The sequence below is a fragment of the Sorex araneus genome, chromosome 1 (assembly GCF_027595985.1).
Source record: "Sorex araneus isolate mSorAra2 chromosome 1, mSorAra2.pri, whole genome shotgun sequence".
Lineage (NCBI taxonomy): Eukaryota > Metazoa > Chordata > Mammalia > Eulipotyphla > Soricidae > Sorex > Sorex araneus.
The window spans coordinates 249,563,898-249,587,624 of NC_073302.1; the positions used below are offsets into that span (position 1 = coordinate 249,563,898).

At 43.1% G+C, this 23,727-nt stretch overlaps 1 protein-coding gene and 1 pseudogene across 5 annotated transcripts in view; both read right to left on the reverse strand.

The window, feature by feature from the left end:
• The window catches only part of DGKH (diacylglycerol kinase eta), a 213,777-nt gene that overhangs the window by 132,023 nt on the left and 58,027 nt on the right, over window positions 1-23,727 (reverse strand). The window lies entirely within an intron of this gene.
• LOC129401256 (5S ribosomal RNA) lies at window positions 5,090-5,204 on the reverse strand (annotated as a pseudogene).

Here is a 23,727-nt window from a genome sequence, read left to right on the forward strand (position 1 = left end):
TTCAATAAATTTTTTTTAAATTTTAAATAAGATTGCTATCTTCAACAGATGAGTCACCATATCTTGTAGATAGTGTTATAACTTTTTACTCAATTTTAAGCCAATTTATACGTTGAAATATCAAATAAACATAACTTAATAAACTAAATGTAAAAATGTTCAAAACAGCATAAAAATGTGGGTAATCTTCAAAATTCAAAAAGCTTTTGGTTACATATTCAGGGTCTGGGTTGCAGGAGAAGCAGGCAATCTACTACTAGGCCCTGTGCTAAGTGCCTCATGGACACAAGTGCATTTCAAGGTCACCAACAAAATTCAAGCTCCCTGTATCTCCCACACATGGTGCCCTCTACCCACAATGACATGTTACTTTTAAGTGTACTTGCTTGTTTATCCCTTAGATCTAGTCTGTCTACTCTCTTTAAAAAAAAACAAAACAAACTTTTTTTGCTTTTTTGGGTCACACCTGGCGATGCACAGGGGTCACTCCTGGCTCTGCACTCAGGAATTACCCCTGGCAGTGCTCAGGGGACCATATGAGATGCTGGGACTCGAACCTGGGTTGACCGAGTGCAAGGCAAATGCCCTACCTGTTGGTGCTATTGCTTCAGTCCCTGTCTACTCTCTTTTACTGGATGCTTTCGCCTCCTTCAAGTCTCTTGCCTTCTCACGGAGACTCCTCTCAATGGCCCCCTCCTGAATTCTGCAAGGTGCTCTCCATGGCTATCACCCATCAAGACCTTATTCGCCACCTTCATCACAAAATGCTTTCTATATTCTAACATTTTGTATAACTTATTTGGGCTGAAGCAATAGCACAAGGTGTAAGGTAAGGTGTTTGCCTAGCATGTAGCCGACCCAGGTTCGATTACTCCGTCCCTCTCGGCGGAGAGCGTGGCAAACAACCTAGAGTATCTCGCCTGCAGGGCAGAGCGTGGCAAGCTATCCATGGCATATTCGATACGTCAAAAACAGTAACAACAAGTCTCACAATGGAGACATCGTTACTGGTGCCCGCTCGAGCAAATCAATGAGCAACGGGATGACAGTGATACAGTAATATAGAGATTTGTTCTGTGTATTGTTCCATTCCAAATAGAATGCAAAATTCCTTAGGGTGATTATGCTGAATAAAATAACACAGGAAGTGAAAAACAATTATCATATAGTTTCACTGATATGTGGAATATGAATTACTAAAATAAAGGAACCGGCTAGAAAAAACAAAAGCAACTCAGAAACTCAGTGAAAACTATGACAGTTACCAAAGGAACAGGTGGGGCATGGTGGTGAAAAGAATTAGCTGATAGGTCTCTTGGGGGCAGAGGGATGGCACTAGAGCCTTGGTGGTAGGATGGTGACACTTGCAAATGGATAGGTATGAAGCTAACCCCCTGAGATTCTATAAACATTGTAAAACAATAGTAAGTCAGTGAAAGAACAAATTTAAGAATATAAAATTTCCTTATAGAAGTGGTTCATTATACTAGAAGCATTCAATTAAATGTTTCATTTTATTTTTAAACATTTTCTGAGGTTCTGTGCTTTACAATATTGTTATTAATGGTTTCCCATGCACATGACTCCAACACCAGACCCATCACCTGAGTATCCACCTCCCTCCCCCAAGAATACCAGTGTAGCTCAATGGAAAGAACAACAACAACAAAAAAACTTTTATAGGACACTTGTGACTATGCTATGGGATATGAGACACAGGATTTATTCAAATAGATGTCCACTGGGATGGAGACGAGAATGGACCACACCGATACTGAATTCATCGGAGAATTATGCTGTAGTGAGCTTTCAAGACAAAAACAGCTCCAAGAACAAAACTGGTAGTCTACCCACTGGACTGCACTCATGGAACTCTCAGAATATTATTTGTAAAATATGATAATGAGATCTACCTGAACGAACAGCAGCTGTTGAGAAAAATCTTATCTTTCCCCCCTGCAAATAGGGGCCACACCCAGTATCAGGGGCTATGTTCTGTTCGGGAGCCATTGAGTGCCAGGACTCAGAGCCTCAATCAAGCTAGGCATGTGTGCTTTCGCTTAAGCTCTCTTCTACTTTCTTTGTCTGTTTGACTCCCTGGTTTGTTTTCAACTTTTACTGTTGTAAAATATGAAGACAACCTCATTGCCTCCATATTGATGTTAAAAGTCATATTGAAGTTTGTTTTCCATTTTCAATGAGATTTTTTTTTCTCTCTATAATCTGCTCTTAGACTCTCCATGAGGAATTGGTGCGAGATCTTTCAAGTGAATGCCAACAAATGGCTGTTGGAACTTTAGTGTTAAAGAGCCCATTTGGCAATCAGACAGGGAGGAGTCAAGCTGGGGCTCTGTCACACACTAACAACATGAACTGGGCAAGGTTTTTGAGTTTTGTCAGACTCGCGTTTCTTCTCGGAATATATGCGAATAAAAATACCAGTTTCCCAACTTTGTGGCATCTAATTAGATTCTAAGATTAATGTCTGAAGAGCACTTAGCACACTGTCTGGGTTACAGTTAGTATTCAATAAATGGCAGAAAGCAACATTATGAGCATTATTATGGAATCATGATGCTATTAAGTTCAGAAGTTCTCGGGGAAAGTGTGTATTGGCCACTGTGAGGGCAAACACCAGGCGAAGTAGGAGAGTGTCAAGAGAATAAGTGCAAAAAGCTAGCAGGAGAGTGAGAATGGAGAGAAAGGTGATAAAGAAAGTGGAGAAGCCATTAAGAGGGGGGTGACGTAAGTCCAAGGGATAGTGAGAGGGAAAGGGTTCTCTTAACAGTATCACCAAGATGGGCAAGAGACATGAAACTGAGATATTCTTGCACAGGCATACCTATTATACCTGATGATGGCTAGTCAAGGCAAGAGAGAGAAGAGAACTAAGGAGAAGCATCAGAGTCTGACATGGGAAACTAGATACACAAAGCCAGAAGGAGGGTCTAAAGAGCTAGTCCAGTGGGTAGGGCATCTGCCTTGTCTGCAGCTGATCTAGTTCAATCCCTAGATCCGCATATGGTCCCCACGCCTCAACTAGGACTGATCCCTGAGCCCAGAGCCAAGAGTAAACACTGAGCTGAGCACTACTGGTCCAGCCCACCCTCCTCTGCAGTACCACCTCCAAGTAAAAGGAGTGTTAATTAAGATGGGTACTGAGCAGCCCTGATGCAGCCGGACTGACTATCCCATAGGTCAGACAGTTTGTGATTTAAAAACATAAACGTAAGAGATCAAAACACCAAGAAGAAATCATTTGGAAACTCTGAGCCAATGCCGCTGACTCAGTTGCCCAAATACTCCAGGGAGAAGAGACCACTCCCACCTTTGTACCTCCAAGGCGCCCTTCTCCATCCATCCAGATGCCAGCCCTGAGACTCAGAATGACATGAGTTCACAAGTCCATGGTCCCACCCAGCTGTGACCTTCAGTCCTTTGCCTTTGAAGAATGTGCTAAATAACACACTGGAGGACACAACTCGGCTCTCCACAGACAATGAGCAGAAATTATAGCTCAAAGTGCAAAATTAGGGCTAGACAGATAGGACAGCAGGTAAGGGGCTTGTCTTGCCTATACCTAACCTGGGCTCGAGCCCTGGCATCCCAGACAGGTCCTCTGAACATTGCCAGGAGTGATTCTTAGTGCAGAATCAGGAACAATCTCTGAGCATCAGCAGGCATGGCCCAAAAGCAAGCAAAAAGGAAAGTGCAGACAAAATGATGCCTAAATTGGGATTTTAGAAACAAGAAAGAGACAAGAAAATAAAAGTAAGAGATAGAAAGGACTGAACGGCTCTCAGCATTCAGCAGGTCTCAAGCTGCAGCACTCAGGGTCGAAGATGGAGCTCAGGGAGCTGACTGTAATCAGACTGCAGGTGTTGTCTGTGGGTGACCTGGGTACAACGCCGGACAGGGAGGGACTCCGTATCACTAAGCCATCAGGATCCCCCGAGTGACACTGGGTATTGTCCAAAACACACACACACACACACACACACACACACACACACACACACACACACTCGAAACACCCAGCAGAATCTAGGCAAAGAAGTGTATGTGCCCCTAGGTTTACTCCATGAGAGAGGGGCAGGAGAGAGAGGCAGAAGAACAGATAAATATCTGACTTCTGGTTGTAATATTGTTATTAGTTTAAAGAATTTACTAGTATAATATAGAATTTGCTAGTATTCTCCAAGAAAAGTGCTATATGTTCTTTAAGTGTGAATAAGCATGAACTACTCTCTTCAAATAAAAAGATACGTAAGCTATGGTCCTTTAAACATTTATAATTTTTTTTTCCTTTATAACCAGCCACAGCCATGCTCAAGGCCCCTCCCCACAAGCTCGGAAAAGCCTCACGCATGAAAGAAACAGCAGAGGAATCCAGGTGTGCTGGGGCTGAGACCTCCAAGCCTGCTCGGATCAGGACTGGACCTCCTCAACCCAGATCCCCCTTTCTTCCAGTAGCTTGGCAGTCACACCCACAAACTTCCCCTGGAGCCATATAATCCCATCAACGGTCAAGATCCAGAGACTATAAAACAAAGCTCCCGGGAGCACTCAGCTGCATTCACAGCCGCGCAACCTCTTATTGTCTAGTTCTCCCTCTCAGAGAACCTGGCAAGGTACCGAGAGTATCCTGCCTACACAGCAGAGCCTGGAAAGCCCCCTGTGGATTATTCAATATGCCAAAAACAGTAACAATGATGGGTCTCATTCCCCTGACCCTGAAAGAGCCTCCAATGTGGCACTGTTGGGAAGGACAAGTAAAGAAATCTAAAATCTCAGGACTAGGACGAATGGAGATGTTACTGGCACCCATGCAAGCAAATCGATGAACAACAGGATGACAGTGATATAGTGAACCTGCAATTAATTTTAAATTCTTTTTTTCGGGGGATGGGGGACTACACCCTAAACAAAAGGGTATCAATCAGGCTTGAGTATCACTCCTGGCTCCACACTCAGGAATTGTTCCTGGCAGTGCTCAGGGGACTATATAGAATGCTAGGGACTGAACCTGGGTCAGCTGTGTGCAAGGCAAGTGCCCTACCTGCTGTACTACCTCTCCCCTCAAACAGAAGACTATAGAATCCAGTATTCCCAGGTGTCTCCCATCCAAGTACTAACCAGGCCCGACCCTGCTTAGCTTCTGAGATCAGATGAGATCAGGTACGTTCAGGGTGGTATACTAATGTTAAATTCTTTTTTTTTTTTTTTGCTTTTTGGTTGGGTCACACCTGGTGAGGCACAGGGGTTACTCCTGGCTTTGCACTCAGGAATTACTCCTGGCAGTGCTCAGGGGACCATATGGGATGCTGGGAATCGAACCCAGGTCGGCCACGTGCAAGGCAAATGCCCTACCCACTGTGCTATTGCTCCAGCCCCTAATGTTAAATTCTTAAAGAAAAACATACTGAAGCTAGTTTACTTTTCTTTAAGAAAGATGATTTAAAAATTTAGGAAGAAGCAATTATTCACATGAAAGTAAATTCTCAAAATAAACTTGTTTATATAAAGCTACAAAATACTTCTTATAACAGAAGAAGTAAAACAAAAAAGATTTACAATAGCTCTAGAAAATATCAATCACAAAATCAAAGTGTGGCTCAGAGAAAAATGAATGTGTTTCAAATAACTTCAAAATAATGACTATAAATAATGACTATAAAATGAATAAAAAATTATTTTTTTAAATAATTATATTTGTTATCCTGAATAGTGATGTTCAATTAGAACAAACTGAGGTTACTGGTTGGTTGGTCACTGTCACTGTCATCCCGTTGCTCATCGATTTGTTTGAGCGGAACCAGTAATGTCTCTTATTGTGAGACTTATTGTTACTGTTTTTGGCATATCCAACACGCCACGGGTAGCTTGCCAGGATCTGCCATGTGGGCATGATATTCTCGGTAGCTTGCCAGGCTCTCCGAGAGGGGCGGAGGAATCGAACATGGGTCGGCCACGTGAATGGCGAACACCCTACCGCTGTGCTATCACTCCAGCCCGAGGTTACTAACAGATATAGAAATAATTATAAGACGGCTATAAGTAAGCATGTTAGAATTAAGTATTAATTTTATTTTGTATACAATTTCTATAAGGAATAAACTTTCTACTTCTACTTTCTACTTCCCAAAATAATAGGGTTAGACACTGGTAGACATTAACAAGAAGAAACCATCCAATCCCATCAAAAAGTAGGGAGAAGAGATGAATAAAAACTTCCTCAAATAAATACGAATGGTCAAAAGGCATATGAAAAGATGCTCTGCACCACTACTTTTCAGGCAAATGCAAATCAAAACAACAATGAGATATCACCACACACCACAGAAACTGGCACTTATCAAAAAGAGCAACCAGTATTGGCGTGGATAAAACGTGTGTGTGGGGGGGGAATCCTCATTCACTGTAGGTGAGAATATCAACTGGTCCAGCCTTTTTGAAAAACAATATAGATATTCCTAAAAAAAAAAACTAGGAAAGGCAATATATATGCATATATATAACAACTATACATCATGACTGCCATAAAAAAAAATCTAGTTTCCATTCCATTTCCATCCTCCAGCATACAACTGATCCTTTTCACCCAATTTATTCACACACCTTCCTCTGTTTTCTCAGTTCTCCTTACATCTGAGTTTATTTCCACTGGTCTTGTTTCTCATTTTTATCCTCCACATATAAAAAAAAAAAATCACATGGTATTTGTCTTTCTTCTTTTGACTTATTTCCCTTAGCAAAATACCCTCTCCATCCATTCATGTTGTCACAGATGGCAACGTAGTATCATTTTTTATGACTGAGTGGAATTCTACTGTAGTGAGATAGGTATGTGGTGATGCATAACCACATCACCTTCTGTACATACCTAGTGATGGATACTTAGGTTGCCTCCTTACCTTGGCTATTGAAAGTAATACTGCAGTTGGGGCCGGAGCGATAGCACAGCGGGTAGGGCGTTTGCCTTGCACTCGGCCGACCCGGGTTCGATCCCTGGCATCCCATATGGTCCCTCAAGCACTGCCAGGAGTAATTCCTGAGTGCAAAGCCAGGAGTAACCCCTGAGCATCGCTGGGTGTGACCCAAAAAGCAAAAAAAATAAAAAGAAATAAAAAGAAAGTAATACTGCAGTGAACCCAAAAGTGCATACATCTCAAGTTAGTGTCAGTGTATGTTCTGGGTCTCCATCCTGTTTTGCGTGATGCCTGTGCCAATTTACACTTCCACTGAGAGCATATGCCGTTTCCCTTTTATTAAATCCTTGCCAACACCTACTGCTCTTGTTGAAAAAGTCATTTTAGGGGCTGGAGAGATGGTACAGTGGGAAAGGCCTTGCACATGCCTAATTCAGGTTCAAATCCTGCATCCCATATGGTCCCCCACGCCCCATCAAGAGTAATTTCCGAGTGCAGAGCCAGGAATTCCCACTGAGCATTACCAGGTGCAACTGTCCCAAAAAAAGGAAAGAAAAGAAAAAATCATTTTAATAAAGTAAGCTTTAAAATTCGAAATGCCTACTTAGCTGATGTTCAGAGACTTTTTAAAATTGAAGTAATGTCTACAACACTGCATAAATTTCAGGTGTACATCTGAATGCTTTTTTTCTCCAGTATCAGAGCTGTGGAAGTTTATTAGATGGAATATTACCTTAATGTCCTAAAAAGACTGCAACTTTGCAAAAAAGCATTCAATGAGCTTTTTGAAAATCAAAAAGCCAGAGCTGATTCTCTGATAAACGCATGTTTCATATATTGACCTTTTTGGCTATCAAATGGGAGTAGTAAAAAGCTTGATACCAGGAAATTGAAATGTCAGTGATGACTCATGTCTTTTACATATGCCTTCAAACATTCCAGAAGAAGCCTCTCCTAGTCTTGTCCTAGCACAACCCCTTTGATTCGCTTCTGAAGGGAGCAGGTGAATTGCTATGGACTGAATAAACATTTGTGTCCACCAACAGGGCATCTGAAATTTATATGCTGGACCCTGATCTCCAATATAGTGTAACTAATAAGGTGGGGCCTTGGCCGGGATGTTAGGTAAGGAGGGTAAAGCCCATATGAATGGGACTCACACCAGAATAAGAGAGTCCCCAGAGTGTGCAGTCACACCTTCTGCCATGTGAGGACCCTGACACGTGGGCCTGTCTACAAACCAGGAAGCCTGCCCTCAGCACACGAGAAACCTGCCAGAGCCCTGCTCTTGCACTTCCAGTCTCCAGAACTGTGAAAAACAACTGTTTGCTGGGGCTGGAGCGCTAGATGGGGTATGGTGCTGGCCTTGCACGTGGCTAGCAACCCCTCTTGGATCCCCAGCATCACATGTTGCCCACTCCTTCTCTGCCCAGTACTGCCAGGATGGAATCCTGAACACAGAGGCAGGAGAAGCCCTGAGTACAGCCAGGCAGGGCCCAAAAGTGAAAAAGAGATAAATACATTAAATTAGAATAAAACAAACACTTGCCGTTGAAGCCGCACAGTCTATGGTACTTTTGTTACAGCCCTGACTTAAGATGTGGTTTAAGGGTTTTTTCCACTGTATTTGGTATGGAATCATTTCTTTCCTATTTCTTAACTACCATCTACTTTGTCCTCCCAAAATATGTCTAGTTTTCTTTGACATGCATATTTTCTTTTCCATTATATCATGCAAGCATCAGAAAAAAAACTACACCTGCCTATTGGGACAGAACCTTAACCCCAGGAGTCTATTTAGCTTACTTTAATGGGAAGCTCCTGTAGATTTTAATACTTAACTTTGAGTAGGAGATAATAACTCTATAATATTGTTGTATTGTGATATATGAGGTAATGGATGTAAAATACTAAATAATTATTTTTAAATGTGATAAATCAGCACGTGATCATCAATAATGTGAATTCCCCAGCATAAGCACTATTTCTATTTTTTTTTTAAAGTTTCATCTCTTCAATCCACTCCTTCCCATCTCTCCTTCCAATATCTCTGAAGGAAACAATCCTTCCAATGTCATCTAACTGCCTTGAGTCCAAGGGTGCCCAAGAACTCAAATGTTCCCCACACTAGTAATTTCATCCACTACTAGTCCATTTCCACTGGGGGAGCAGGGTGAAATTGACTCGACTAAACTCTGTCTTAATAGGTTCCAGTTCAGTGTGGGTGACAGTTTCCTCTGACCCAAGTTAAGATTTTAGGCTGTTAACTGGACAGACAGACTTCCTTTCCATGAAAGATTCACCTTCAACTAGTTAATCTTCAGGATTCCTCCTAAATTCATCTAACGGTAGATCAGTGCCTCTAATTCCCAAACACTCCATGCTTCTCTGTAGTCAAGATTTTTCACAAACTCTTCCTTCTACTCATCACATTGTGCTTTGCCACTTCTTGTAGCCTCCCCCACTCTATCCCATCATTCTCAAAACCCGGGGTCACCAGCACTCTACAAAGAGCCACAACACTAGTTCATCCAGAGCCTGCCCCACTAATCATGTGGCAGGGGAATATTTCTATTTTATGACTCATATTTAGATGGTTAGCTTTCCAACAAAAACATGTCCTATTTTCCACTCCATATGTATGTGTGCATGTATTCCTGTGGCTAAGAAAACAATTAGTATACTTGTTCATTGACTGTTAATATGTTATTAACATTCTTATCAGAGCAAAAATACTTTAAAGTAAAAAGAAAATTAAAGCACTTTTCCTCTGATAAGAATTTTTAAAATTCAATGGAAAAATATATTTCACAGTTCCTCACCCCCCTGTAAAGTGACCTACTGGAAGAAAGTAAAAAGGATTTAATTCAGCTATTTTAGCTCATTTTTCATTGACCTATACAATTGATATCATTCAGTCTACCATTTATTCTTGTCGCATTTTTTGAGCATTTGAAATTTTTGGTATAAGAATTTTCCTAAAACACATTTCTTGAGGGATACTGCACCACTGAGCTCAAAATTTCCTTTTCTCCATGTGTAGAGCCCCCTTCCACCGACCCCCACCTACTGACTCTACTCCAGAAAGCAGGGTGGCAGGGGGATACAAAATATGGGTTTACTCACTCAAAGTCTTCCTTTCTTCCTCTTGAAAAATCAGTTGCCTAAGAGAAAATGACTACACTCACAAGGTTTCATTTGCAGCTGAAGACTAAGCAATGGGAGCGCTGGCCTCTGCTGGACTCCTGTGTGTGCTGGGAAGTGGGGCAAGGCAGAGCAGCCCTCGCCGCACATCCTGTCCCTTGCCCTGTCCCAGCAAATACGATGCCCAGAGCCCACGAGGATGCCTGCACTGTCAGAAGGAAACGCAGAGAAGCTCCACTCTGAACAATGCGGGGAGACAGAAGATAAAGGAACAAGAGAGAAGGTGATCCAGCTGGGTTTTTTATTGAATCACTGTGAGATAGACCCTTACAAAGCTGTTCATGAGTAGGTCTGTCATACTGTGTTCCAGCCCCCAACCCTCCACCACTGTATACTTCCCGGCACTACCAATGTCCCCAGTTTCCCTTCCATAATCATCCCCATACCTACTCCCAACCTGTCTCTATGGCATGTAACATTCTCTCTCTCTCTCTCTCTCTCTCTCTCTCTCTCTCTCTCTCTTCCACTCCTCCTTCCCTCCTTCCCCTTTCTCCTTTTGGGCATTATGGTTTGCAATACAGATACTGAGAAGCCATCATGTTTGGTCCTTGATCTACTTTCAGCACACATCTCCCATCCCAAGGATCCCTCCAATCATCATTGACTTAGTGATCCCTTCTCTATCCAAGCTGCCTTCTCCTCAGCTTATGAGGCAGGCTTCCAACCATCTTCCTGGCCCTTGTGTCTACTGTCCTTGAGTGTTAGTCATATATTACGTTATTTTATATTCCACAAATGAGTGCAGTCATTCTATGTCTGACTCATTTCACTTAGCATGATACTCTCCATTACAAGCAAATTTCAGGACTTATCTTTCCTAACAGCTGCATAGTATTCCACTGTATAGATGTATCATAGTTTCATCAACCTGTTATCTGTTATCAGGCACTCGGGTTGTTTCCAGGTTCTGGCTATTGTGAACAATGCTGCAATGAACATACAGGTGCCAGCATGATACTCTCTATAGTACATTCATTTATAGGCAAATTTCATGACTTCATTTTTCCTAACAGTCATGTAGTATTTCATTGTATAGATGTACCATAGTTTCTTTATTCATTTGTCTGTTCTCGAGCACTCAGGTTGTTTCCAGATTCTGGCTATTGTGAATAGTGCAGCAATGAACATAAAAGTGCAGATACTGTTTCTGCTGAGTGTTTTTTGGCCTCTGGGGTATATTCCCAGAAGTGGTATTGTTGGGTCAAATGGATCACAGCTTTTAAGAACAGAAAGAGGTGGAGCCTGAAAGATAGTACAAGAGATAGTACAAAGAGAAAAGCACTTGTGTTGATCAAGATCAACCCATGTTTTATCTCTGTCACTGTACCTGGTCCCCTTGAGGAGTGGTCCCTAAGTAAGTTTTCAGCACCTCCAGGTATGGCCCTAAACCCAACATAACAGAACAAAGATGGGGGCTAGGGAGACAGTTCAGGAGAGAGGGTGCATACAACAAGCACTGGTTCTATCCCCAACAACAACCTGGTCCCTAGAGCATCACCAAGTATAGCCTGGAAGGGCCGGAGCATAGCTAGGTACGACCCTGGAGGCCCTCGGGAATCTCCAGGGCAGCTCAGTGGTCCCTGTCACTGCAGGCCTGAGCATCACTGCCATCTCAGGCCCTTGCACTGAGCCACCACACCTGGCTGGTTGAGATTAGCCAGGAACGACCCCTGATCCCCCTGAGCACTGGTTGGAAGCCCCACCTTCTCAAGATTATTTTGTTGTTGTCTGAGTGGTTTTTGTTCGATTAACCAGAGTAATCTGAGGCCATCATACCGGGCACTCTGAACAGGCAATCCAGAACCTAATGGGCTCATGTCAGTTGCCTGGCACTGCTCAGCCCAACTACAGCACCACAACGCACACTTTAGAACCATTGGGGCAAGATGACTGAGTGCATTTCAACAAAACCCTGGCATTTAATAGTTTACAAGTCTGTGAAATCTTTTTTTAAAAAATCCCAGAATAGGGGCTGGAGCGATAGCACAGCAGGTAGGGTGTTTGCCTTGCACGCGGCCAACCCCGGTTCGATTCCCAGCATCCCATATGGTCCCCTGAGCACTACCAGGAGTGATTCCTGAGTGCAGAGCCAGGAGTAACCCCTGTGCATCACTAGGTGTGACCCCCCAAAAAAATCCCAGAATATGTACAAACACTATTGTTTGGTTTTTTAAAATTTTATCAGAGTTATCTAACATCTAAAACACATACAAAATAAACCTAATTCTCACTCTCTCTTCTTCTCATTCTCTTTCTCTCTCTTTTCACCCCCACCCCATTTTCTCTCTGAAATACATATGTGAGAAAAAAATGCCATCCATCCTATACTGACAGCATATTTCTCTACTTTTCCGCATCCAGTGGCTGTTAAGCCAAGAGAGGCATCTAACTCAAAAGCGGGTCTATGATTCAGCAGTTTCTCCTCTGCAGTCTTCGATCCAGGGATGGAAAAAGACTCCCTGGACCTCTTTCCTGTCCAAAAGAATAAAGTTTCACTTGGACTCTAAAAAATGTATAGTAGAAATGATATCTGCATTTGTATGTTCATTGCAGCACTGTTTACAATAGCCAAAATCTGGGAAAAAAAAAAAAAACGGAGTGCCTGAGAACAGATGACTGGTTAAAGAAACTTTGGCACATCGACAAAATGGAATACTATGCAACTGTTAGAAAAGGTAAAGTCATGAAATTTGCATATAAGTGGATCTACATGGAAAGTATCATGTTGAGTGAAATGAGTCAGAAAGAAAGAGACAGACATAGAAAGATCGCTCTCATCTGTGGAATATAAAGTAACAGGATGGGAGACTAATACCCAAAAGTAATAGAGATAAGAACCAGGAGGTCTGCTCCACAGCTTGGAAACTGGCCTCACATGCTGGAGGAAAAGGCAGCTGAGATAGAGAAGGGAACACCCAATAGAGGATGTTGGAAAGACCCATTCGGGTTGAAAGATGCGAAATGAAAGTGGACTGTAGACCGAACATGAAGGCCCCTCAATACCTCTACTGCAAACGACAAGACCCAAAAGGAGAGAGAACAAAAGAGAATGCCCTGACGCAGAGGCAGGGTGGGGTGGTGGGGAATGGGGTGGGAGTGGTGGGAGGGATACTGGGAACACTGGTGGAAGAGAATGGGCACTGGTGGAGGCATGGGTAAACGATTACTATATGTCTGAAATGCAAACACGAATGTTCATAAGTTTGTAACCGTACATCACAGTGATTCACTAATAAATTTTTTTAAAAAAAATTCCACTTGTCCTCTAGGGTAGTGATAAGGTCTGTCCCTCAAGAAATTGCGAGACCACAGGACTGGAGAGAAAGACCTCAACTGCTGAGCACAAGTGTAGGAGGCCCAGGTTCAACCCCCAAAAGAGCAGGGCCCCGAGCACAGAGATCCTGAGCTCTGCGGAGTGTGGCCAGGAAACAAAACAAAATCCAATCCAAGGGATTGAAAGACCACACACACACACACACACACACACACACACACACACACACACACACACACACGAGAAAGTTCTGGATACCCTGTGCCTAGTGAAGTGGCCCGAAACCTCTGAAAAACCTCATTCCAAAGAGCCTCTGTACCATGCGTGAGAAACCACAGGTGCCAATGTTGGGGACATTTCTACCTAATTATACACCAATGCACGCTGAAGCAAAATAAATATTGATTATTCAACATCTTCTACTTACCCTCTTGACCAGTACACCATCTAGTGATTACTGAAGTACTTAATTTCCTATCTTGACTTGTCATATTTTTTGAGAAAAGCTACAAATGTATGTTGGGTGACTTTTTGCTACTTCCTAAAATCACTCTCCACTGTCAACATACACTTCATTTGAGAAGTGTCTAAATTTATTCTTCCAATCAATATTAAATAAATTTAAAATACACTATTTCATATAAAAATAATAAAACGTATATGCTGTTGGCGTGTCAGATGCTTTTTTTTTTTTTTTTTCATAAAATACAATGAATATCACCAGTCTTGCCACAGGGTGGCAGTGCTGCTACAGTTTATGCCATAGTTTCTTCCATAGTTTTCTTTCATAGATGGGACCATAAAGGGGTCATTTGTGCGAGTTGGACAGAGGCTTGCCTGGAGTCCTGAGTGCCAGAGTCACACTGTGGTAAAAGGAGGGAGCATCTATTCTTGTTGATCGGAACTGATATCTTTCTTATCAAAATATCTCTTGTCGCGTCCAAGAATAATCCCTTTGCCCAGAGCCAACATTTTGATGCAACCACTTTCCCATAGGGCCACAAAGACACAACTCTTTTGATACAAGAGCCTTTGGGTGTGGCTCAAAATAAACCACAAGACACCCATTTTTTTTAGAAATACAGGAAACAATCTCATGGCATGCCTGGGGCTCCCCGATGCCCTGCCGTACCCACAGGGTTGCCAGACCTAGACTCAAGTTTCTTGCTGAGGCTGGAGTTGAGGATCAATGGTCAAGTCAAAGACGGAATGGGAGAGAGAGGGGAAATCAGGATAGCCAACTAATCATATATGACCCGGAGCCATACATTTACCGTGTAGACTACAGACAAAAAGATAAGTAGATACACAGATGCGTACATATTATATTTAACTCATAAGCTCTAATGATGGTTAGAGAGACAGTACAGGTGGTTAGGAGCTTGTCTTCCACATGTCTGACCCGGGTTCAATCCTAGGCACTGCATATAGTATACACACACACACACACACACACACACACACACACACACAAACACAACACCAGGAGCAATTCCTGACCCCAGAGCCAAGAGTAACCTCTAAGCACAGCTGGCTGGGTGTGGCACCAAAACTGAAACAAAAAAAAATTATCGAGGTAGAGATAGATCAGAGATAAGCTGCACACATTTCTAGGTACTGAGATAATACAGTCAAACAACAACAGAAAAATAACCCAGGCTCTCTACCCGGGTCACGGAGGAAGACTCCCTTGTCTGGATCCATCCACCCTCTGAGATCTTCAATACCTCACTCTATCCCCTGCCAGAGAAAGATACCTCCGCTCCCCATCATGCTACGTCCTTTGTCTTGTTTCCCTCCTAGCTCTGCAGTGCAATAATCTCTAAGGAGCACAGAAGTGCAGAGGGTAAGGCCTGGGCACAAGTCACAGCTATTAAAGACCTCAGGCACATTGCTTAAACTTTCTCTGTTGAGTTTTCTCTCCCTCAAAGTGTGGATAATAACGATGATAACTAATCAGGAGGGTGTAGGGAGGACGACATGAGTCAGTGCATGCCAGGTATTTACAACAGTTCCTGACATGCAGTGCTCAGCAGATTATTTGTTGTTCTTGGGTTATCCTAATTCATGTCCTTTAATAGGCAGAATAGACAGCCGACTTCCCAATGGCTTCATTGCCACGCCTCTAGTGCCTAGTCCCAAGACCTCAGTGGTACATTAAATGTTTCCTGAGCAAAATGAAATATTCATTCTGTCTACCATATCTAACTGTCTGCTCTCCACCCATTTATTCCCATTGATCTTAAAAATTAAGGCCAAATAGTACAGGGGGTAAGGCACTCGTCATGCACTTGCCTGGCCCTGGTTTATTCCTTGGTACTACACATGGTCCTCCAAGTCCCGCCAGAAATGGTCCTGAGCACAGGGCCAGGAGTAAGACCTGAGCACCACTGGGTATGTCCCAAATCATTCCACTCCTCCCCCAAAATAGAATAAATGCAATTCACACCTCTGAATAGCATCCAGGTTACAATCTATGCTTCCTCCATTACTAAGAAACCTGGGAGTTAGCAAAAGATTAAAATATTCTTGCACCATTTGCCTTTTCTTCAGCCTTACTTCACAGCTTTTGCTCCCTCTTCAAGAAAAGAGCCCCCTGACTTCTTCCAGTGAATCTCTCGGGTGAACTCAGCACATCACAGCCCCAGTACTGTTCTCTAATACACGCACAATTCCTAACACAGATATCTGCATCCATTCCCCATTTTTCACAACTTTCTTGCTATCTCCAGCACACAGGCTGTTCACCATCTGATATTAAACAAGTACATTTTGTTTTGTACATAATACATTAATACAATTTTTTAAGTGACCTGGTTCAGGAAGCTTAGCTTCTAATTCTGAAACTTTCAGTGAATTCAACCCTGCATACAAGTCACTTACCCTACATGGAATTCGAAGGGAACTCGGCACCTTCCCACGGCAGATCTGCTTCTCTTCCTGTGACCCATCTGCGGTGGCAGCAGTGTCTTCCTGAGCACACAGTCCCCAAACTCCCCAACCAGGCTTTTCTTTTCATTTTTTTTAAATTCTCTCCCTTGCCCCTGAATTCTTTCATCCGCCATGAAAAAATGTTTCTGAGATATGCTCTCCCTCTGTGCTCCAGCTGCCAGTGCCTTGATTCGAGAAACTTTGCTATTGTTCACTAGACATGAGTGATCACAGCGTGGAGCACGGAAAGAGGTTCTGCCGCTGGTTCTGAGAGCTGGATCCGCTCGTCTGATGACCACCAGCACCCTTCCTGCTCTTGGAACCACCAGCAACCATCCTTCTTCTGAAAGGGACTGAAGCCCTCTTTGTTTGCTTGGCCCAAGTGGGAAGAACAACCCTAGACTCCTAATCACCAGCCACAAATAATGTGGAGGCAAGTCAGAACACTCAGACAAGTCCTCACTGAATACTGGCAACCACGAAAGAGACGGAATACAGAAAGGACCATCCTAGACAACCTGGACGAAATACTTCTCATCACCTGAGCCTGAGAGGGACCCCCAGGACCCTTCTGTCTTGGCTGCTCAATAGACGCAAACCAGATGTTGCCCAGATGTCACCTTTCACACGTGCATAGAAGACACCACACTCAAGTTCTCCTAACCCCACAAACTTGAAAGGCTGACCTAGGGTCTGTCCTCACAGCTCTTATTCCTGGAGGATGGAAGCATGCCCCAAATGAACACCATACTCCAACAAAGTTCCCTATAGTTCACAAATGAATACTTATGGGCAGATCAATGAAAAACACATACTCTGCCTTGGACCCTCCCCCTAAGGAATTCTCCCGCTGCCTTCCCTCCACAATTATTTCTGAAGAGTAAAGCATTCATCCTGTCATTGTCTATTCAAAGACTTTTGGTAGTTGTTCAGAGACCATGGAATAAAGCAAAATTTCTACACTTTGGGGCCTTGACTGCTTCCGCTTCCCACCCCACGGCCCCCCCCCAAAACTTCTGCTCCTGGAAGACCGTGCTAACTGCCACTGGCCAAAATCTTGTCACTTGTCATCCCATTGATCTTCAATTTGCCTGAGCGGGGCCAGTAATGTCTCCATTCGTCCCTGTCGCATGCTAGTGTAGCCCAATAATACCTGCTCTCTCCAGGAACAGCAAGAGCCTCAAACTGTTCATTCAGGGTTTTGACGAAGAAGTCCGACACGCCATTTCATCGGTAAAGATGCGTACAGCACCCAGTCCAGACAAGGTCAGACATGAACACCTGAAGAATCTGCTGCCAGTACTCGTCAACACACTGGCTCGGCTCTTCACACGCTACCTGTCTGTATGCAAGGTTCCTTCCCAGTGGAAAAACAGCAGGACCCTTCTGCTGTACAAGAAGGGAGACATCCACGACATCAGCAACTATCACCCAGTTCCAAAAAGGATTCAGCACGATCGACCATATCCATACAGTAATCAAGCTCATCGAAGTTTTGCAAGAGTTCAAGATGCCGCTCTGTCTAACTGGCCAAAATAACACCCAATATAGGACTCCTAGTTTGAGGTCTTCACGACGGTGTCTTTCCACAGATCTGAAAAGTTCTTCTCCAGAACTTTCCCCATCATTGACTCACCATTACACACTGAACATAAACAAACTCCTTTCCAACTTCGTCACCCAAGTCCATCTCACCCACTGTAATGTCAGATGCTCAGTCCTCACAGAGCCCTATTTCTAAAAGTAATAGATTGGCAGAGGAGAGCAAAGTGCTTACCTTATGCTTATTATAAAGAGCACATCCTCATTTTTAACACAGTGGCTCATGAATTCTGGGGCATGTGGGGGAGTTACAGGGTAAAAAGTAAATAAATCCTAGAACAGACCAAACTACTCACTCCGTCTTTAGAAGACTGTTTGATGCCATCTCTGTAGCTAACCTCCACCCCACAAAGTCATTCTAGGAGCCAAATTACATTCTTTCTTCTTTAGCCCATACAAACACTAATTCAACTGAGAAAAGCTGCATTGAAAAGAGTTGTTTGTGCTATTGCCAAAGGATGGGATGGCCCTGCCCTCTCTAACTCGCATATCCTTGTATCTTGGATGCCTATGTCAGCTCCTACCAGGTCTGTAATATTTTTATTGTACGGGATTCTGTGTGGGCACTCATCTGCTGAGGGTACAAAGAATCTGGAAGACTCAGTGCTTGGTGTACTTTTCTCTTGGTTGTTGACACAAAGAAGGACGACTTCAAATTCCTTATGGGCAGATGTCAAAAATAAGGTTAATGATTCATACTTGAACTACACTTTGTTTTTCCCAGGCATTCATTCATTTAACACCTATCTGCTGAATGTCTTCCACAGGTGAAGAAACTATTCTAAGGACCCAAGACAAAGCAGTAGACAAAACCTGTGAAAAACAGGTACCTTCATGGAGCAAATAATATACTGACAACCTAACAGGAATCTAGAAAGGATTTCTAACAGTACTGAATTTCATTTTAATAGTCCTATGTATAAAAGCTCTGTATGCTCAGCTTGTATCATTTAAGCTTTAACAAGGTCTTTATGGTATAACAAAAATATTAACAGGAAAAGAAAATGTGTAATAATAAATATCAACGTTTGGGACAATATTCAATGACTAATTTAAGAACTGTTTTCTTTCTGGAAAGTAAGTGGCCACCTCAGCTTAATGAAGTAACCAAACATGCTTTAAGAACAAAGCTTATTGTTCCCTTCTAGGAATATTTCTATTGTTTCCTTTTATAAAACATATATGCTTAAGCTATAGACAATGTGTTTAAAACATTGCATACATATGTACACACAACCATATAAATTATTTTAGAAGGTCAAGATTATGTGTAATTTTTTTTTTTTGCTTTTTAGGTCACACCCGGCAATCCTCAGGGGTTACCCCTGGCTCTGCACTCAGGAATTACCCCTGGCAGTGCTCAGGGGACCATATGGAATGCTGGGAATTGAACCCGGGTCGGCCGCGTGCAAGGCAAACACCCTACCAGCCATGCTATGGCTCCAGCCCCTATGTGTACTTTTTGTTAAAAAAAAAAAAAAGCATTATTGAAATTGTTTTTTATTAAACTGCTTTACTTCTAACATTGGCTTTTTTTATAGTGGAAGAATGGCAAGCAAATGCATAACTGTTCTGAATCCTAACTACTGGCCATAGGTATCCCATAGAACCTTATGCACTAGACAAACAGTCTTCAGGTAGAAAGATCCAAGCAGAGACGAGAAGATCTATGCAGAGTGAGACAAACTGCCAGGGACCCATTGTACTTCCTTCTTCCCTGGTTTAACTATTCGATCTTCCAGTTATGTCACTTCCTGGCCTTCCTGAATTTGGAGGTTGCTTTGTTATGACATTCCAGCAACTTTAATATTCAAGCACAGAGCGTCACCTCACCAGCCTCTGAACACTTAGTGCCTGGCTTTGCACGAAGGAGTTACTCCAGGTAGTGCTGACCACATGCGATGCCAGGGATGGAACCTGGGCTGGGCATGTGCCATCTCAAACACCCGACCTGCTGCACGATTGCTCTGGCCCAGTCATGTGCTTTGGAAATGCTGACTCTATCCCTGGTTCCAGTAAGTACCCATGAGTGAGTCTGATAAATCGTTTTGAGAATTCCTTTCCCCGTGTAGCTCAGAGGTGGGGTGGGAGCTACCTCTGGTCCCTGAGTGTGTGTAGAGGGCTCCGAGGGGCTAAGCCTGGCCTGTCAGGAGCCAAGGCTATTTCTGCCTGCCATCTGGATGAACACCTGGGACAGATTTCCACACTCTATAAAGGACACAGCTGCAACAGAGTAGGCAAGTGCCTCCTGAGGACCCAGCCTGCCCTCCTCGAGTCTACTTTGTCTCAGGGATTTTGTCACCTGCAGCTAACAGCATCCTAACTGAGAAAACATAACAGGAGTTCCCAATAGAATGGACATAATAAACAGACCCATCCTAGAAACAAAATAGAAATAATACCTTCATATAACCATCTAACTGTGAATTGGTATACTGGCATAACCCGATGAGTATTAAATAACGTAACCAGGGCAAACAGAAAATTCAACTATGTCTTTAAAAAAAAAAAATCTTCATTTACTTTACTGTTGCTTCCAGAGAGCCCACAAAACAATTAGACTTAAAATTACTCAAACTATAAACTCCAACAATCTCCTCCTCCAAGCTTACAGAGAAGCAAAAAATCTCATTTGCCCGATTCCTTTCATGACTATTGTTTTTCTTCAACCGAGCATATTACAGCATATTACCCTTTTACTATTTTTCTTTTTAATTCTCAATACAATATGATCTCTTTCAGGCCTTTCTAAACATGCTTTGCTAACATCAAACTCCAAATTCCTATAAACGCTGCCTCCAGTAAATAAGCCTCTTGAATGTGGGCAGCTATCCATCCCAGCATTATTCATTTCTGCTCATGGATGAAATCTGTTCCATAACTCTTCCTGTCATTTATAAAAATATAAAGTCCTCAGTCACAAAAGTCCCTCGTCACAAAAACAATTACATTTGAGCAAGTAAATGCCCAGCTCCCATTCTGAAATTTATCCCGATTTCTCGCCCACCTCGCCCGAATTCCCCAGCCAAGAGGCTGTTCCAGGCAACGCAGGCTCTGTGCCCTGCGTCCTTCCTTCCTTTGCTGTTTAAATGTTGCTTCTCATTTGTTCCTTACAGACTTTCCTTTTGAAGCTCCCCCTCTTTGGGGGTCAAGCAAAGACTTTCATCCAGATGATGGCTTAGTATGCTCAGGTCTTTGCATCTCCTGGACACCCCTGAAAAGTTCCTGGGAGAGGTCCCACTATAAAAGACCCCCCAGGCCGGCTCCCACAGCCATGTTCAGAGTGAGAGCACAGTTGGCCCCAGGGCAGCTGCCCCCATCTATCTATGCTGTAGCTAGCTGGAAGCCTAGCACTTGACCTCCAGACTCCTCTAGTCCGGATTCAATGTCTTCACTGCCCCTGGGGTGCCCGGATTACCAAGCAGCTTTGTTCCGCTTCTCTCACTCAGCTCAAGGTGAGATGGAAGCACCCCACACCCCCTGTCCTCCAGTCACTCCCTCCGCCCCCAGCCTTTCTTCCATCCCGCCCACACCTTTAAGCGTCAAACGTTGGCAAAGAGACACAAAATATGTGGTAGCATTGCCACCTCCTGTTTGGTCTGCACCCTTAGGGGGCCTTGGCTGAAAATGAAACACAGCAGAGAAGTCATGCCAATATCCTGTACCACTCACTGGTCCCCAGTATCCAGTAACCTTCGCACTCTTTCAGTCAGGACACATTTAGTCATTCTCCCTCTTGCTGCTTTCAAAACTCCAGAGAGCCAACTATCCAAATTCTCTGCTCAGACTTCACCTTACATTTCTCATGGCCTGCAAATAAATTTCTCCTCCAGAAATATCTGAAACAGAACTCTCAAGTTACCTGTGACCTTTCATCTTGTATTCATTTTAATCATTTTTCTTTTCTCTCTTTCGAGAATAAAAAGAGGCTTTCTTGGCAAGAAGATAACTTATAAGAAGCCTGTTTGGTTCCTGGGACCAACCTTTTAGGTCAGTGCTATCCAACAAAATTTCCAACGATGATGAAAATGTTTTACATTTGCGCAATCCAGCAGAGAGCTCGGTAGCTTCCAGATGGCTACTTGACATATACTAACTACCAAGACCTGAAAAATGGAACGTTGAACTGCATTTCATTTTACTTTGTTTATAATCTAAACGGGTTGGAGCAATAGCACAGGAGGTAGGGTGTTTGCCTTGCACACAGCCGACTCAGGACCGATTCCTCCGCCCATCTCGGAGAGCCTGGCAAGCCACTGAGAATATCCCACCCACAAGGCAGAGCCTGGCAAGCTACTCGTGTTGTATTCGATATGCCAAAACCAGTAACAACAAGTCTCACAATGGAGACGGTACTGGTGCCCACTCGAGAAAATCAATGAACAACGAGACGACAGTGCTAACAGTGCTATAATCTTAAACAGCCACACATGACTAGTGGCTGCTATATGTACAACACAGCTCTCAACCAGTCATTCTTGAGTTTGGGTCCAGGGATGTCATTCAGTGGGAGGAGTGTGGATTTTTCAGGTATATGGCCCTGGGTTTGATCTTCTGGCAACTATCAAAGAAGTCAAAGAGTTGTTCCCATTCTCAATCTACCTTCATGCCACAGCATTTGCTACCGAACACTGGGTGGGTAAGTTAGAAATGGGTCATCAAGACTGCTTCTTGTGAGGGGGAAATAAAATCATGCCAGTAAGAAATTTTAATTTAAATCACAAAATATACTTGCAGATGAAAACTTAGTTTAGGTCACACAGCATTTTGTGTGAGTTATAAGTAATACGTAGGTTTCAGTCCCTCCACAATAGGTTTGAGTTGAAGCATCTAATTAAATCTTGATGTTTTAAGGAATTTGCCCTGGTGGTGCTAAAGAAGAAAGACTAGAAGGAAAAAGGAGATGCTGAAGTCTAATATTACAATCCTCAAGAATAGGCAAGGAGAGATCAGACATAGTCCAGCAGGTAAGGCTCTTGGCCCTGCACACAGCTGACCTGGGTTGGAGTCCTGGCAACACGTATGTTCACCCAAGCACCACAAGGAATGACTGCAGTGCCTGGAGTAACCCCTAAGCATCACCGAGTATGGCCCCCCCCCCCAAAAAAAAGAAGAGGAAGAGGATGAGGAAGAGGAGGAGGAAGGAAAGCAGGGGAGGAGAAGGAGGAGGAGGAGGAGGAAGAGGAGAAGGAGGAGGAGGAGGAGGAGGAGGAGGAGGAGGAGGAGGAGGAGGAGGAGGAGGAGGCAGCGGCAAGGAGCCAGAGAGATGGATGGATATACAGCAAATAAGGCACTTTCCTTGCACACAGCTGACTTGAATTCGATCCCTGGGACCCAATACGATTCCCCAAGTCTGTCAGGATGACCCCTGAGTATACAGCCAGACGTAGGCCCTGAGCACAGCCAGCTGTGTCACAAAAACCAAAACCAAAAGAAAAAAATTATAAAGCAAACTAAATTCAACAAACTGGTATTCAAGTAATTTTAGCTACAGAATCTCAGTATATAAATTATGTAAGTTGACTATCATATTGAAGTAAATTGATCTGTATGATTAAGGAGGCAAAATTTATATATCATGAAGTTAATTAAAACAAAACAAAATGGTCTGGAAATCCGGCTCTTTTCTTCTGAACATGAGCTACTGTGGTGCCTGAGTTAATGCTTTGGTAGTATCTAATGCATAAAATTTCATACATAATGTATTTGCTTGCCCTGCTGTTTCTCATTACTGTTTCTGAAACACTTTAAAACATAACAAAAAAAAAAATTTGAAACAAATGCTAT